At 34.3% G+C, this 16,832-nt stretch overlaps 1 long non-coding RNA gene and 1 pseudogene across 1 annotated transcript; one reads left to right on the top strand and one right to left on the bottom strand.

The window, feature by feature from the left end:
* Positions 1 to 6,302: 6,302 nt before the first annotated feature.
* On the bottom strand, positions 6,303 to 9,262 carry LOC146946719 (uncharacterized). The gene is made up of 3 exons (XR_015028269.1): positions 9,245 to 9,262; positions 8,462 to 8,521; positions 6,303 to 6,958 (listed from the first exon to the last, which is right to left on the bottom strand). It is a non-coding gene; the product is annotated as an uncharacterized LOC146946719 (long non-coding RNA).
* An 865-nt stretch (positions 9,263 to 10,127) lies between these two features.
* Positions 10,128 to 11,157, top strand: LOC146946720 (uncharacterized; annotated as a pseudogene).
* Positions 11,158 to 16,832: the final 5,675 nt, after the last annotated feature.

A 16,832-nucleotide genomic window follows, 5' to 3' on the forward strand; every position in this document is an offset into this window, starting at 1 on the left:
TGTAACCGTTGTTTGTGCCTGAGTGGAAGTGGGATAATATTTCTATGGATTTTGTAGGAGCGTTGCCTAAGACTGTAACGGGATTTCATTCGATTTGGGTGGTTGTAGATCGGTTGACGAAGTCTGCTTATTTTATTCCTATCAAGACTGGTATGTTTGTGGCAAAGTTGGCGGAGATCTACATTGACCAAGTTGTCAGATTGCATGGTATGCCTTTGATAGAGCCAAACCGCAAGTGCACAGTCTATCAAAGTAATAGTACTAAAAGAGTATCGTTCCGCTAGGGAGTTGGTCAATCTAATTAACTTTTAGAAAATGAATAGAGGAGAAAAAAGATTTAAAAGAGGAGGTTCAGTTGTTGAAAGTAAATAACAATTAATAAAAATAGCCTTGGGATCATTGGTTCGTCATAATAACAAACCCTTCACTAGACAAGACTTTAACTTCTAATTTCATGGTTTACACCTTAATTTCTTAAGACCGGTTTCCCTTTAGCCCCTCACCTTTCCGATGAAAGTCCGATGAGAGTTTACCCCTAGTAAGCAAGCCTATTTCGCTAACTTGATTACTAGAAGATGCTTATAAGGATTGAAACTACTTGTGTCTCAAGAATTGCAAAGACTATTTCACTACCTTTGCAATTCTTGTCTAAATTCACTTGTTCCAACATCAAAGCTCCGCTTTCGCATTATGAATTGATGTTTGAGATGATGGATTAACAATTATCAAACCCTACACTTTCGCTTTTACAGTTTGATAATGGTTAATTCATGTTAAAGTGGTGAATTTAGATTAGAAATTAAAGTTACATGAAATTATGGTTAAAGCATTGGTTCGATTAGGATTACGTCATTAGACTTATCCAATAATCCCAAGACAAAGAAGTCTACTCACTCATGTTCATCGTAGACATGGGGGAAGAAGAGAGAAAACAATAAAATAAATTGCGAGAAAGAAAGTAAAGAAATAAAAGAACTTTATTAAAATAATTGTTACTAAAATATTCTAAGAAAAGGTGAATGTTTATGATGGAGTGCTACTCTATTTATAGCTTTACAATTGACTTAAAATCTAAGCAACTATAAGGGCTAATCAGTAAAACTACAACAGAGTAACTTGGGCTTGAAGAAAAGCAGCAAAAGAGCATCTGGAGGGTGGCACAGCCGTGCCACATGTTGGCACAGGCCGTGCCAAGCTTCTGACTTTGTGGAGACATATTTTTGTCTCCGTATCTTCGTATTTCTGCACTGTATTTGCTCCAGTCCTCTTTCTTTTGCTCCAAGACACCTTCCACCATATATTCATTCCTGAAATAAAATAAAATGCAATTTAAAGTAAAAGATTCAAAAAGGAAATAAATTTGCAATAAAATAAAATCAAATCTAAATAAAACTAAACTAATTAATGCATTAAAATAGACTGAATTATGACTCATCAACCTTCAGTATTGTGTCAGATAAAGATCCGAGATTTACTTCTAAGTTTTGGTAAAGTTTGCAAGCATCTTTGAGATCTAAGTTGACGTTGAGCTCTGCCTATCATCTTCAGACTGCTGGCCAGACAGAGAGGACTAATCAATATTTGGAAGATCTATTGAGGGCACTTATTTTGGATCAAGGTGTCAGTTGGGTCGAATGTTTTCCGTTGATTGAATTTACTTACAACAACAATTTTCATTCAAGTATCGGGATGGCACCGTTTGAAGCTTTGTATGGACGGAGGTGTAGGACGCCATTGTGTTGGTATGAGTCATGAGAGAGTGCTTTGTTAGGACCAGAAGTTGTGCAAAAGACTACGGAAATGGTTAGGATGGTTCAAGAAAGATGAAAGTGTCGCAGAGTAGGCAGAAGAGTTATCATGATAAGAGGAGAAAGGATATTGAGTTTCAAGTTGGTGATCATGTGTTTTTGAGGGCGAATCATGTAACTGGTGTTGAATGTGCATTGAACTGTTGGAAGTTGATACCTCGTTTTGTTGGACCGTTTGAGATATTTGAGAAGGTTGGAGCTATAGCGTATCAGATTATGTTGCCTCCGTCGTTGTCGAATCTTCATGATGTGTTTTATGTATCTCAGTTGAGGAAGTATGTGTATGATATGTGTCACGTGTTCAAGTGGATGATTTGGAAGTAAGAGATAATTTGATTATTGAGACTTGGCCAGTTAGGATTGAAGATCGGGAAGTGAAGCGCTTAAGAGCAAAAGTGATTCTTTTGGTGAAAGTGCTTTGGGTTGGACCAACTGGTGAGAGTGCGACATGGGAATCGAAGAGTCGTTTGAGAGAGTCGTATCCAGAGTTGTTCTCTTAAGGAAATTTTTTAGGGCGAAAATTCTCTTTATTGGGGGAGAGTTGTAACAGCCCGTTTTTAGCTAGAATTATTTTAATTATTTCTTATGTGTGTTCATATGTGTTTAGGTGTGCTTGTTTGTGCTTAATTGTTTTTGTGTATTTAATTCGGGATTAGTTGATTTTTGATCTAGAAGGGTATTTTAGTCATTTTACACTAAGTGGTATTTTAGTCATTTGGCGAGTAAGGGTAAATTAGTCATTTTATTAATAAGGCTATTTTGGTATTTTAGTGAAGATCGTTATTTTTATCAAGTTACTAGTGGATTGAGGTAATTACTTAGAAGTGTTAATTTATTCAAAAATTTAGAAGTGGTTTAACATGCAACATGACGACGTTATTGATGGTGAATGCATGTATGAAAAATGAAGACGAAAATTATGACAATTTGTTGTTGAGCGTATGCATTATTGAGTCATATGTTCATGCATACATAAGTAGGATATTTATATCCAATGAAGATGACTAGGATATTTATATCCAACGAAGACGACCAGAATACTTTGTATTCAAATGATGATGATATGATACATTTGTATCTTGAGGTGACGACCTTGATGACGACAGGTACCACATGCATATAGAGTCGTGTCTAGGCGCATTACATACATTCATTAATGTTTAAATGTGTTATGTTTGATATGTGTTGGTAAACCTTGATGAGTTATGTGCATCGGTGAAACTTGGTGATTTGTATTCTTGGTGAAATTTGGGGAATATGTGAAGGTGTGAAAGTATACTTGTTATGATATTTTGCTTGTATGGTTGATGTTGAATAATGGTGATGAATCCTTGCAAATAATGTGATTAGATATCATTGATAATTTGGAATTAATTATGCCATTTATTTTCATTTGATTATGCTTTAATTGATTTGAATGATGTCTAACCCCCAGTGGTCATTTGGTTGATCGCCTACCTTATTCGTATGAATGGGTAGACGGTGTGCAGAATTAGTTTATTTTGCTTGGTGATTATTTTGCTTGAGGACTAGCATGGATGCTACCTCAGAGTCTTAGTGTGTCGGGCTATGGTTAAGGGTGTCTGTTTGTTATTGTTTATATTTTGACTGTTTGAGATATTTATCACTCAGTATGTTGAGATTGAAGTTTATTTTGGTGATGTTTTATGGTTTATTTGACATGGCTACCTTGGAAGTTTATTTAGTTGTTGTTGAGATGTTATGAATGGTTCTGTTGCGATGTTTTGAAAATATATTTATGCATGTTTTGAACTTATAGAAGAAGTAGCATCTAAATTCTTTAAATGATTGTATCATTTGTGTGTTTTATCGCTTTAAAGGGTTTAAGGTGTTACAATGTTCAATTGCACGAAGCTACAGTTGTGTCCTTTGGAAAAGAACGGTTAATTCCTCATCAACTTGACAATCTTCTCAATGACTATCTCCGCCAACTTCGCCACGTCAAGTATCTATAAATATAACTTTGGCATCTCTTGTTAAATTCTAAAAGTTCAATTTAAGTTGTAAACAATATTGTTTTAAAGTCCTAAATGAATGTTTATATGTTATCCAAGGTTTTTTTTCCATATTACAAAAAGATACTTCATAAATATTTTTAAGAGAAGATTGGTTGTTAGTGTTATACATTGAAGATAAATCTCGATATTCGAGTACTCATGAAGTCGTCTAGAACTTTTTTTTCACAATATACTTGTTTTCTCAACGACACAACAACTCTCTTATTCTATTATTTCAAATAATATCAAAATCACGTACTCTAATAATTTCAATTAATTAGTTAAATAAGTAATTACAAAAAAATCTTTTATGATTGAAGTATAAATATTCCATTACAAACTTAGTACTTTTCATTGGACATACTTCTATGTATTTACTTTTATAATCTATACCTATTAATAACGACAATACATTGTTTTGGTGTAGCCTTTTTTATGTTTCTAATCATACCCTTACATTCCTTTTTGTTTCCAATCATGCCCTTATGTTCCTTACATTTGTGCCACATACAATAATAACCATCTCATGTACGGAACTATTAAAAAAACAAAACTGCTACCTTTCTCATATACAACCACTGCCATACTAATACTGCTACTAAATAAGATACAACACAACACGGATACAAGAATAAAAAATGCGACAGAAGAATGTGGAGAAGATAAAGTTCGTCACATACTGTAATTTTTCTAAAAGGGTCCATTTGTAACAATAGCAAAGAGGAACATATCAAAAGGTTAGTTCCATGTTGTTTAAAAAAAAAGGTTAGTTCATGTATCATTTCATCGTAATTTGCTTTTACATAAATTGTAGTATTTGATATCATATTTTTTCTTTAGTGATAGGAATTTTTGTGAATAAGAGGTCATAGTAAATGGTAGCTTAAAGCTGTAGACATATCTATTCTTTCAGAAAAACAAAAGTAAGCACGACATGAAGATTGTGGAGGGTCATTTATTTGGTGAAATTTTTGGCAATTGATTATGAATATTAATTAATTTATATTTTATATGGACAAACTGAAAAGGAATCGCCAAAGTACCGGACGAGAGATTCTGAGGGTGTGATTACTATTTTTTATATTTATTGTTTTTGCTGTGTTTTTTCCGTCTTCTGTTAACCAAAGAGAGACATTGTTGGCCACCGGAGGTGAGCGCGGTAGGTTAGCGGGAACCGAATACTGCGGTGATGGTGCTATGGATACTTTCAACATTTTATTTTCTTCCTTTTTTTCTTCTTTTGTGTTATTTTATTTGTTGTCCTAATTAGGTAAAAAATGTTTTTCAATAATAAAATATATTGTCTTCTTCTTTATTGTTGATGTTGTTTGTAATTGTTGCGATGTTATTCAGGTTGAGCGAGCAAAGACGGTTCACTAATGTTCCCGTGGCTCTCAATTTCTCAATAAATTCAAAGACATGACTCACACTCAAAATAAAAACAAGAGTGCATGTATGATGTAAGTATTTCTAATTCCACACTTTATGATCATCATTCGTGACGTATCTAGGATTTCAATAAGTGGAGGACAACATCTAGGATCTTGGGTGAGTATCTAGGATTTCAATTTTGGAATTTCCTCCTTCAATTTCGTTCAAGTATTGAAATAACCTTAAATTTAATGTCATTTCTTTTTAAATTTTTATAATCAAATTTAGATAACCATTAATTAGAATCAATTTTTTTTATATAAAAAAATGTCTCTAGAAATTTCACTTAATAATTGATGAATTGAGAAAATGCTTGGTTGTATGGTCGTGTAACTAAGCAACCGAACAACGATTTGAGAGATAGGTTAATAGGAAAGTTGTATGGCTGTGTCATGTGTGGCCATGAGAGAGAGGGAGAGGGGGGAGGGGAGGGAGAGGAAGAAGGGGAGAGGGGGGGAGGGGATGGAGATGGAGAGGGTGAGGGAGAGGGATATATATATATATATATATATATATATATATAGAGAGAGAGAGAGAGAGAGAGAGAGAGAGAGAGAGAGAGAGCGCAAGAGAGAGATTTTTGAATCCTACAATAGGAAAGGTGGGTACGTGAATGAAAAAAAAAAAGGAAGGGGTGGTTGTTGGTAGGGGCTCTTGCCTTCTATTTCTCCAAGATTTCTCAAACAAGAACATCACTTATATGCCCCATTTAATTAATATTCCACTTGCTATGTTGTAACACCTTATTTCTATTAAAGCGATAAAACACGCGAATATAACAAATATTCAAGAAATAGACGCTACGTCTCACAAATACTTCAAACATCTCGACATACATGCATATATAATATCTCAAAATATCTTCCGTATGTTTCTTTCTCAAAATAATAACATTTTTTTTCTTCTGTATGTTTCTTCCATAGGTTCTACACAACAAAAATAAAGTTAAAACATAAATAACAAATATTTACATCATAATATATATATATATATATATATATATATATATATATATATATATCATTCGGTCTAAGCCTGCGGCTCATAATACTAAAGTCATCATAGTGAATATTTACAATGATCCATAAGTCTTCATGAGACTTAATATTAACAAAATATAAATACCATCTAGCTAGAGTCATAAGGCATCAGTCATACTACGTCATTCTACTATGTCACCAAGACTAGCTACCATCCAAAATATAGAGTTTTAAGAGACATTAAGTACATAACAAACTAATTAGCACTCTTAAACTCTTTCCCACACACTAGAAGTCACATCTAAACATGGCCATTAGGGTTTCCCCCAATGATCTCTCCCTCCTCAAGGTACTCCTCTGGGTCCTCCTCTGGATCCTCCTCCTCAGGTGCATGGCCTCCTCCTCCTCCCTGCTCAGCAACATCAGCAGGATCAACAACAGGTGGAACTAAGGGCTCCTATGGGTCTGGTCCTACAGGTGGGACAACACCCATGTCATGGAGAGCTGGGTACAACCTCTGCAATGGTAGAATCATCTCTGTGGTCTCATGAGTAACAATAGTCGTAGTAGGCTGGCCACCGAATCCTGTGGTAGTGCGAACAAGTCCGGTAAAGATCAATGTTTGGGTGGCCAGATTTATTTCCCAAATATCGTGCCTCAGATCCTCAAGGAACTCGATCCTGCGGATCCCCGAGTGAGCTAAATGTCTCCCTGGCATCATCTACAAAAACGTCCGAACATACCCAAAAAAAAAACAACAAGATACAAAAACAAACAAAGAAGGGTGAATTACTCGTACACAAGTTTTCCACGTGATTTATTACATAAGGAAAAAGAAAATAATATATATACAGCAAGAGAATATGATAATTACATAGATATAATATTTTCCTTTTCATTCACTGTCCAACAACAATTACAAAGCATATAAAAAAAACTATCTTTAAAAAAAAATCAAATTAGAATTAATAGTTTGACATTTAACATGACACATGCATGAACTCTTTTGACTTTTCTCTTGACTCTAATTTATTTCCTTTTCACAATTTACTACTCCATGGAGGTTCCACTCTAATGAGCATAAGGCCGTTTCGGCAACTATAACATGATTATTAGTATTTTGAGCAAGATATGCTTAAACTTTAATCATTCTAGTCCGATCGCACTACCTTATCATAAATAGTCTAGTTTTGTCAGGCTCACCGTGTCTGGTAGTACGAGTACCTTCAGCCGGGAAGCAATCCCCAACTATTGATAGGCGTTCGAAACACAAGTGCCCTCGATAGGTCCTCAAAGTAACCAAACCATAACTATTCACATTCCCATCTACACTTGAATGTATAGGGACCTGTTATAGCTCCTTAACTGTCCCTAATTTCTAGACGAGACAAAACACTCACACTTTACTCAACAATGTCAAACAATTAACCATTTATGTTTATAAAATTGATTAGCCACTTCATAAATTTATTCAATTAGTACAGTGATGTAATTCAAACCAGTACATAATGATTCAACAAATAATAACCAACATATATTATTTTTCATATATATATATATATATATAGCATCGAAACTCCAGCAAGGAGTAATTCATGTTACTTAGTTAAACATCACACATGCCTTTGTTTTTAATCACTTACCCGTACATTATCTAATATATGTCTATGTGCTTAAGCTAGTGATCATTGTTTGGCATTTTTAAGTTTCTTTTTCTTTAAAACATACCTATGAGTAAAGTCTTATTAAGTTGATACCATAAAATTTATAAGGTGAGATACAATTATCTCTCTCAGATTGTTTCTTTCTAAGTGAAGTTTTTACTCACGATCAACGTTATAAGTTATCGCGTCGAATCATAATCGACACCTTTCATATATTTCCAACTAATTTCACTCATCAAAATTACTTAATACTTATTGAAAGTTTATATACTCATTTACTTACACAAGAGTAATACCAAATAAACACAATAGAATTATCTAATCCATTCATCATTTACAAAAAAATTTCTTCTACTTATATATTATATTTTCAAAAACTCCTAGTTATATTAACTAAAACACATATAAGTCGATGTCCTTTGACATATACTTGGTCGCTAGAAATTATCACATCATCGAGAAATTAACTCTCACAAGTAGAGTTATTTACTCACACATAATCACTTAAGCACATAACTTATGCAAAATCTTTAAAACTTATTAGTAGTAATTCCCCTTACCTTCGGTTTCTTCGAAAGTTGTTGGAATATTGTCTCCGTCGAAAGCAGCTCCGATATCACCTAGAATACTCACCCAAAATAAACTACCTATTAGACTATAGTTATTATTAAGGTCATGATAGTATAAATGATTAGTTAAGGTTTTCCAATTCTTTTGCCTCCTGTTGTTTCTTGTATCACGTTTTTTTTTTCCAGATTATAATAAGTATATTATACTAATTATATGATTTGATTTCACTTCAAATTGAACTTATGTTACTACCTTATATAATCACAATCATTAAAGGCCAATTTAATAGCTGTTTCCTCCTTTTAAAACAGTATTCCTTTTTTTTTTCTTTTCTTTTAAACCATATTGAGGAAAATATGACTAAACAAGGTCTCAGCTTTCCTTTTAAATTTTGTTTCAACCTTTACAACTTATCAGTGTAAAATATAATAATTAAATCTTGCCTTTTTCTACTGAAAATCTGAAATAGATCTGAGATTTTTTTTTTCATTTTATTTTATTGAACAATGTTTTTGTTAAAAAAAGAATGGTTGAAAAGAATTAAATTACTTTCATCAATTGTTTTGCTTAGGTTGAAAAGGACTAAACCTGATAAAAGAACATTATAATCCTATGTTGTTGTCTTCTTCCAATAAAAAAGGTTGTGGGACCAAATCTGTGGTTATTTTAGTAACAAAACTTGTCTCTTTCAAGAGAATCAAGAATAAGTACAGATTGAATAGAGAAAGTTTAATTCAGAAAAGGAAAGGAAGAGAGAGAGAGAGAAGACTGACCTGGTTTGATTTTACAGAGAGAAGAGAGTGTTTTGTGGTGTGTGTTTATGTTTAGCCAATACCCTTATTTATAGGAAGATGAGTGTGTACACTTGTTGCAAAACTCTTACGGTTCTTATCTTCTTTCTTCAATTATCCAATTCATTTTTAATTTTTATTTTATTTTTTTATTATTAGAAACAAAGTAACGTGGGGAGAAAGACAACACTTTTTTTTTATAACAACAAAAATTACTAACTCCACCCCCCACTTTTACTTTTAATTCTTCTATTATTATTATTATTATTCTATTATTTATTTATTTTAAAACAAATTTGAATATAATCTTAAAATTTTTGGATGTTACATTACTACCCCACTAAATAAAATTTCGTCCTCGAAATTTGTATACCTTCAAATAATTCTGGATATTGAAATCTCATCTTCTCTTCTGGTTCCCACGTGGTGTCTCCCGTCGTTTGATCCCATACGACTTTAACCAAAGGAATTTGTTTACCTCTAAGTTGTTTAATTCTCTTGTCATCAATCCTTACAGGTGATGACTCATATGACAAATTTTCTTTTAACGGTACTGTTGAATATTAGCACAGAATCAATCAGATTCTGTCTTGTTTGACTTATTGTAAATACTAATTAATTGTAATTAGCTGTATTAGAATTAGCATTTAAAGGGAGAATAAGTAGCATTTATGGATAGAATAATTTCTCCTATTTTCTGGCAAGACTAGCACATTGCCTATTCTATAAATACCTCATATGTACTGTTTTACAGATATATGAATATAGAGCATATTTCTATATGGTATCAGTGGCAGCAAGAAATCCATAGGGTTTATTTTGCTTTTGTTTGTTTGTTTTTTCTTTTTTCTTCCCATCCCACATAATGTCTGATTCGATGTCTGATAGTGAGTCCCAGCACTCACCCAAACATTCTTCACCCAAACCTGAATCATCCCAACCTGTCAGGTCATACTATGAAAATCACCCTGTTCAGATCACAACAATTCGGCTGAACGGTGCTAATTACTTTCGTTGGTCACAATCTGTTCGGTTGTATCTCAGGGGGAGAGGAAAGATTGGCTACATCACTGGAGACAAGAAACAACCAGACAAGGCAGGCGCAGATTATGATACATGGGATGCTGAAAATTCTATAGTCATGACATGGTTAGCCAATTCTATGACCGAAGAGATATGTGCGAACTATCTCTGTTATGATACCGCAAAAGATCTTTGGGAGAGTGTCTCTAAAATGTACTCTGATTTGGGAAACCAGTCCCAAATTTACGAATTAACTCTCCAGCTTGGAGAAATTCGGCAAGCTGAAGATTCAGTCACCAAATAATTCAATTGTCTCAAACATATTTGGCAAGATCTGGATCTCTTCAATGAATATGAGTGGAAGTCACCTGAGGACTGCAAGCACTACAAGAAGATGGTGGATGTTAGCCATGTCTTCAAATTTCTTGCAGGTTTAAATGTTGAGTTTGATGAGGTTCGTGATCGAATCCTTGGTAGGAATCCTATCCCTCCAATTGGTGACGTCTTTGCGGATGTGCGTCGCGAAGAGAGTCGTAGGCAAGTGATGCTCGGAAAAAAGATAGCCCACGCCACCGGTTGAAGGATCTGCCTTGGCCGTTCCTCAAGTCAATCGCAAATCTTTCCCTAATCCGCGAGGTGGTGACAAGACCGATTTAGTTTGTGACTACTGTGGCCGCAATCGTCACACTTGAGAAACTTGTTACAAGCTACATGGTAGGTCAAACAATAGCAAGGCTGGTAAGTTTGGTCACCGACCTATGCCTACAACAAACGATGCTGCTTCATCTCCATTTACTAAGGAGCAGATGGACCACCTTTTTAAGCTTCTAAAGTTCAATTCATCTCCTAAAACCATTCCAACCCCTGGATAATAGATTCAGGGGCATCTGAACACATGACTAATTGCTCTCATCTATTCAATTCATATTTTCCTAGTTCAGGTTCTGAAAAAGTTAGGATAGCTGATGGTAGTTATTCCAGTATTGCAGGCAAAGGCAACATAAAAATATCAGAGCAAATCACTTTGCAATTTGTTTTACATATTCCCAAATTTGCTTGTAATCTTCTATCTGTTCATAAACTGTCTGAGGACTCTAACTGTTCTGTTCTTTTTCGTCCATCTACTTGTATTTTTCAGGACCAGAACTCGGGGAAGACGATTGGAACTGCTAGAGAGATTAATGGACTGTACTACTTTGATGAAACTCCTCTTGGTAATACAGCAATGTTCGGTTTAAGCCGTATAAGTCCACCTCTTGTTTCAAATAAAATCATGTTATGGCATAAAAGATTAGGCCATCTTAATTTTTCTTATCTTAAGCATTTGTTTCCTGAATTTTCCAAAGAAATAAGTTCCTCACAATTTCATTGTGATGCTTGTCATTTAGCTAAAGATCATCGTGTGTCTTTTAATTCAAGAGGTTATTCTGCTTCCAAACCTTTTTATCTAATTCATAGCGATGTTTGGGGTCCTTCAAAAATTAAAACTTTATCTAGAAAAAAATGGTTTGTGACATTTATTGATGATCATACACGGGTGTGTTGGGTTTACCTCATGGAAAAGAAATCAGAAGTTGAACAAAGGTTTCAAGATTTTTTTAACATGATTAAAAATCAATTTAAGACCACGATTGGCATTCTAAGGTCTGACAATGGCACTGAATACTTCAATAAATATTTAAGTACATTCCTAGTAACTAATGGGATAATTCATCAATCCACTTGTCGTGATACTCCACAACAAAATGGTATTGCTGAAAGAAAAAATAGACATCTCCTAGAAGTTACTAGAGTTATTATGTTTTCTATGAATGTACCTAAGTATCTTTGGGGTAATGCTTTATTAACTGCTTGTTACCTCATCAATCGAATGCCATCCCGTGTGTTACAATATGAGACTCCTGTGCAGGTGTTACAAAATAATTTTCCCACTTCTCGCATTATTACAAATCTTCCCCTTAAAGTCTTTGGTTGTCTCTGTTATGTTTACATCCCAAATATTTTTCGTTCCAAGTTGGATCCTAAAGCCGAAAAATGTGTTTTTCTTGGCTATGCTTCCAATAAAAAGGGATACAAATGTTTTAACCCAATTACAAAGAAATTTTTTAAAAGCATGGACGTCCACTTTGTTGAAGATCAACCTTTTTTTGGAAAAAATTCTCTTCAGGGGGAGAGTCAAAGTAGTAATGAGGAAGATAATTTTTGGGAAATTTTACCTGTTCTAGATAATATTGTAACAAATGATCACCTAGATGCTAAGATAATAGAACCTAGAAAATCTAACCTTGAATTGCCAGAACATACAGTATTTGAAACAGAGGGTGAAGAGGGAGAAACACTGATTAAAAATCCTGAACTTAAAGTGTATGTTCGAAAAAAATTTCACAAAGATGGTACATACCCCATTGTCTTTCCAGTAGAAGTTCAATCGGATTCTCCAAGTGAAGGTCCTACTGATAATTCATCTTCTAGTTACTCCGGTAATTCTTCTCACTCATCCAATGATTTACCTAATTTGTCTTTTCCTGATATCAATCTTCCAATTGCTTTGAGAAAAAATATTCCAGACCTCAATATCCCTATTGCTGAAAGAAAACGTGCCCGTACATGCACTAAACACCCCATGTCTAATTACTTGTCATATGACAAGTTATCACACACTCGCAAAGCATATGTGTCTAGGATTTCTAATTTGTTTGTGGCCAGAACTATTCAGGAAGCATTAGGTGATCCGAATTGGAAATTAGCAGTGAAAGAAGAGATGAATGCTTTGAACAAAAATAACACTTGGTGTATCACTGATCTACCTCATGACAAAAAGGCAGTAGGATGTAAGTGGGTCTTTACAGTGAAGTGCAAGGTTGATGGAAGTGTGGAAAGATACAAAGCAAGATTAGTAGCAAAAGGATTCACTCAAACTCATGGTATAGATTATCATGAGACTTTTGCCCTGGTTGCTAAGATCAATTCCATCAGAATTCTTCTCTCTCTTGCAGTAAATTTCAACTGGACCCTACATCAATATGATGTTAAAAACGCCTTCTTAAATGGAGAATTACATGAAGAAGTATATATGACCTTGTCTTTGGGATTTGAAGATAAGCTTGGAAGAGGTAAAGTTTGCAGATTGAAGAAATCCTTGTATGGATTAAAACAATCGCCAAGGGCCTGGTTTGAGAGATTTGGAAGTGTTGTCAAGAGGCATAGCTTCACTCAAAGTCAAGCATATCACACTTTGTTCTTCAAACACTCACGTGAAGGTAAGATTGCCATCTTAATAGTGTATGTTGATGACATTATTATGACAGGAGATGATATTGGAGAGATTAGTGATCTAAAGAGAAGACTTGAGGCTGAGTTCAACATCAATGATCTTGGAAAATTAAAATACTTTCTCGGTATGGAGTTTGCAAGATCGAAAGAAGGAATTTTCCTCAACCAGCGGAAGTATATACTTGATTTACGCACAGAAACATGGATGACAGGGTGTAAGGCAGCAGAAACACCAATGGATCCTAATGTGAAACTAAAATCAGCTGCTGAATGTAACAACCCGATTTTTGCTGGATTTATTTTATTATTTATTTATGTGTGTTATATGTGCTCGTATGTGATTATTTGCCTTAGTGTGTATTTTTTGGTTGGGATTTGTAGAATTTTGTGTTAGAAGGGTATTTTAGTCATTTTGGACTTAGGGGTATTTTGGTCATTTTGAGAATAGGGGTAATTTTGTAATTTGTTGAGAATTATTTTTAGTGCTTAGTGAGAGCTAGTATTATGTTACTAAGTGCTAGGGGGTTGTGGTGAATTATTTTATTACCGACAGGTGACCGTTAGTGTTACATTTTACCGTTATGTGAGTAGTAACATTTTGGGTTAAGAATAGAAATGGGTTAGGCCCATTAAGGTATGGTGAGTTAAGCCCAATTAGTTGAACTTATATAAACTCTTGTTAGTAGAGAAATAGGGTTTTTACCAACATTTTCAATTGAGAGGAGATAGAGGTAGAAAGAGAAAGAACAAGAGCAGAAAAAGGGTTTGAAGAGAGAAGATCTAGAGGAGGCTAGAGGGAGCTAGAGATTCAAGCTTTGGGAGCTAAAGTGAAGCCCTAGTTGATAATTGTGAAGAATTAAGGTAAGGGGGGTTAGGCTTTAATCATAATCCTTAGTTTAATTTCTACCCTAATTCTTTACATAATTGTGGTTAAGTGCTGAATTTGATTTTGGTTGTAGAATTTCGTACTTAATGTTGTTGACATGATTATGTACATGAATTGAATGATAATTGTGATGTTGTTGTTGAATTTGTATGTCAAAATGGGTATATATGAATATGATATGTTTTTGCATGAAATTGATGATGAATGAAGTTGTGGTTGTAGAATTGTGAATGAATTCATGTTCAAATATTGTTGTTGTTATCTTGACATATATTGTTGTTGAATTGATGCAATGGGCATCATTGAATTGGGGAATTATTGATGAGTTTGTTGTTGTTGATGAAATTACATGCTCAATATATATTTACATGTATACTTTGTTGATTTTGTTCAAATTGGTATAAATTAGTGTTGTTGTGGTTGATTTGTGATGAATTCATGTTTACATGAAGTTGTTGTTGAATGAGATATGTTGTTGTTGATTTATACCATGGGTATTCCATTTTGTGAAGTGGTTGTTTGAATTGGTGAAGTTTGTGTTAAGTTGTTCATGTGAAGAACCCAAATGAAATTTTGAAATATGAGGTTGTTGACTGAGTTTTTGATGTTGTTGGATGAATTGGAATTGGTAGAATTTCTGTTTTCATGTTGTGGTTGTGTTAGTCGAGTCGTTTGAGAGAAAACGGGTTTTTCGTGTGAAATGTCGGTGTTTAAGCATTTTTGCAACTAAGTGATTACATGAGGTTTGGGAGAAATGATTTTGGGATGGTTGAAACTTGAATTTTTCTGTAGATTATGATAGAGCTAAGTGTCAGGAGCGTGTAGGCAAAAACGGCATCGAAATCCGATTAACGGTTTGAATTTTACGCGCGAAATGGTGAAAACGGAAAAATGAAGAAAAAGATGTGCTGTCAATCAAGCACGGCCGTGCCGTGCATGGCACGGGCCGTGTTAACTTTCTGTTTCCTTGGCACGGCCGTGGCGTGCTTGGCACGGGCCGTGCGTGCTGACAGAACTTCAGTTTCTGCGTTTTTTATGCTTTTTCACCCATTTCTGCTTTGAATTGGCCTTTGGTGTAAACATGAAAGTTTTAGATAATTTTGCTAGCTTTCCAATGGCTTTGGTTTGACTTGAAAATGATTCATGGATTTTACGTTATGAGGAAAACACTCTAAGGATGTCTTAGAGAAAATTTACGAAAACTCCGCATAACGACTTTTAAGTCGACCCAAACCTTATGGATTGATTCCTAACTTCAAGCTTATGTTCTATGAGTTCAATTAAGGTATTTTAGAGTATTCAACTTATGGTGTGAGGGTTCTAACTTGGTTTTATTTTATAAATGTATGGTTTTATAAAATGCTACCAAGAGACGAACTTGGTGAATCTCATGATTCTGTTATAATTAGCCGGTGAAACGCCAAAGTATTCTCTAATGCACTTATATGTGGCCTAGAGGTATACTTAGTTGAGGCATTGGAACTTGTTTACATGGTTTGGCCTAAGTGCTCAATTATTTCTAATGTTTTGCTTTTGAGAGACGAACTTTGTTGAAAATGATTTTTGAGAGTCAATTGCTTGTGAATCCTTTATGGATAGTTGATATAATTATGTAGAGATGATTGATGATGTATATATGTGACAACTATATGTTGATTGAATTGTGAATGTTGTTGGTGATTGTATATAATGTCAAGTGGTGGTGAATTGTTGTCGATTGCATATATACTAAATGTTGGTGATGATCATTTGATGAATGAATGGTGGTGAACATGTATATGTTGTGTTGTTTGTTGAACATGTTAAATGTTGATTGTTGGTGGTGAATTCATACATGCTAATTTGATGGTGATACAGTTGGTGAATGCATATATGCAAAATGTTGGTGATGTTGAGGTGATTATTGATTGTGTGAACATATGCATTGTGTCGAGTCATATGTTCATGCATTCGTGACTGATGGTGGTGGATTTTATATCCAATTGAGGTGATTACGATGTTTTTGTTGCATCGAAGGTGACGACCTTGAGGTGATTTGGTACCGCATGCATCTAGAAGAGTCTAGAACATTGCATGCATTTGATTAATTGATGAATTGTTTCATAAATGAATATGTGACTTGGTGAATTTGTGCATTGGTGAAATTGTTGAATGTTGTGATTATGTGGATTGGTGTGTATGTACATTGGTGGATTTTGTTGGTTGTGAATAATTGAATTATGCTCTAACTGCATGTATTACTTGTTTGTGCTTATACACTTGGTGAATCAATCGATGATAATTATTTTGATAATGATGATGAGGTGAGATTTGTATATGTATATATGTATATGATGTGGTGATTTCTTTGTTGATGATGATTGCTTGCTTATAACTTTGAAATGATGG

Source organism: Medicago sativa, chromosome 2 (genome assembly GCF_051527215.1).
Source record: "Medicago sativa cultivar Bolivia chromosome 2, Bolivia_mono, whole genome shotgun sequence".
Classification (NCBI taxonomy): domain Eukaryota; kingdom Viridiplantae; phylum Streptophyta; class Magnoliopsida; order Fabales; family Fabaceae; genus Medicago; species Medicago sativa.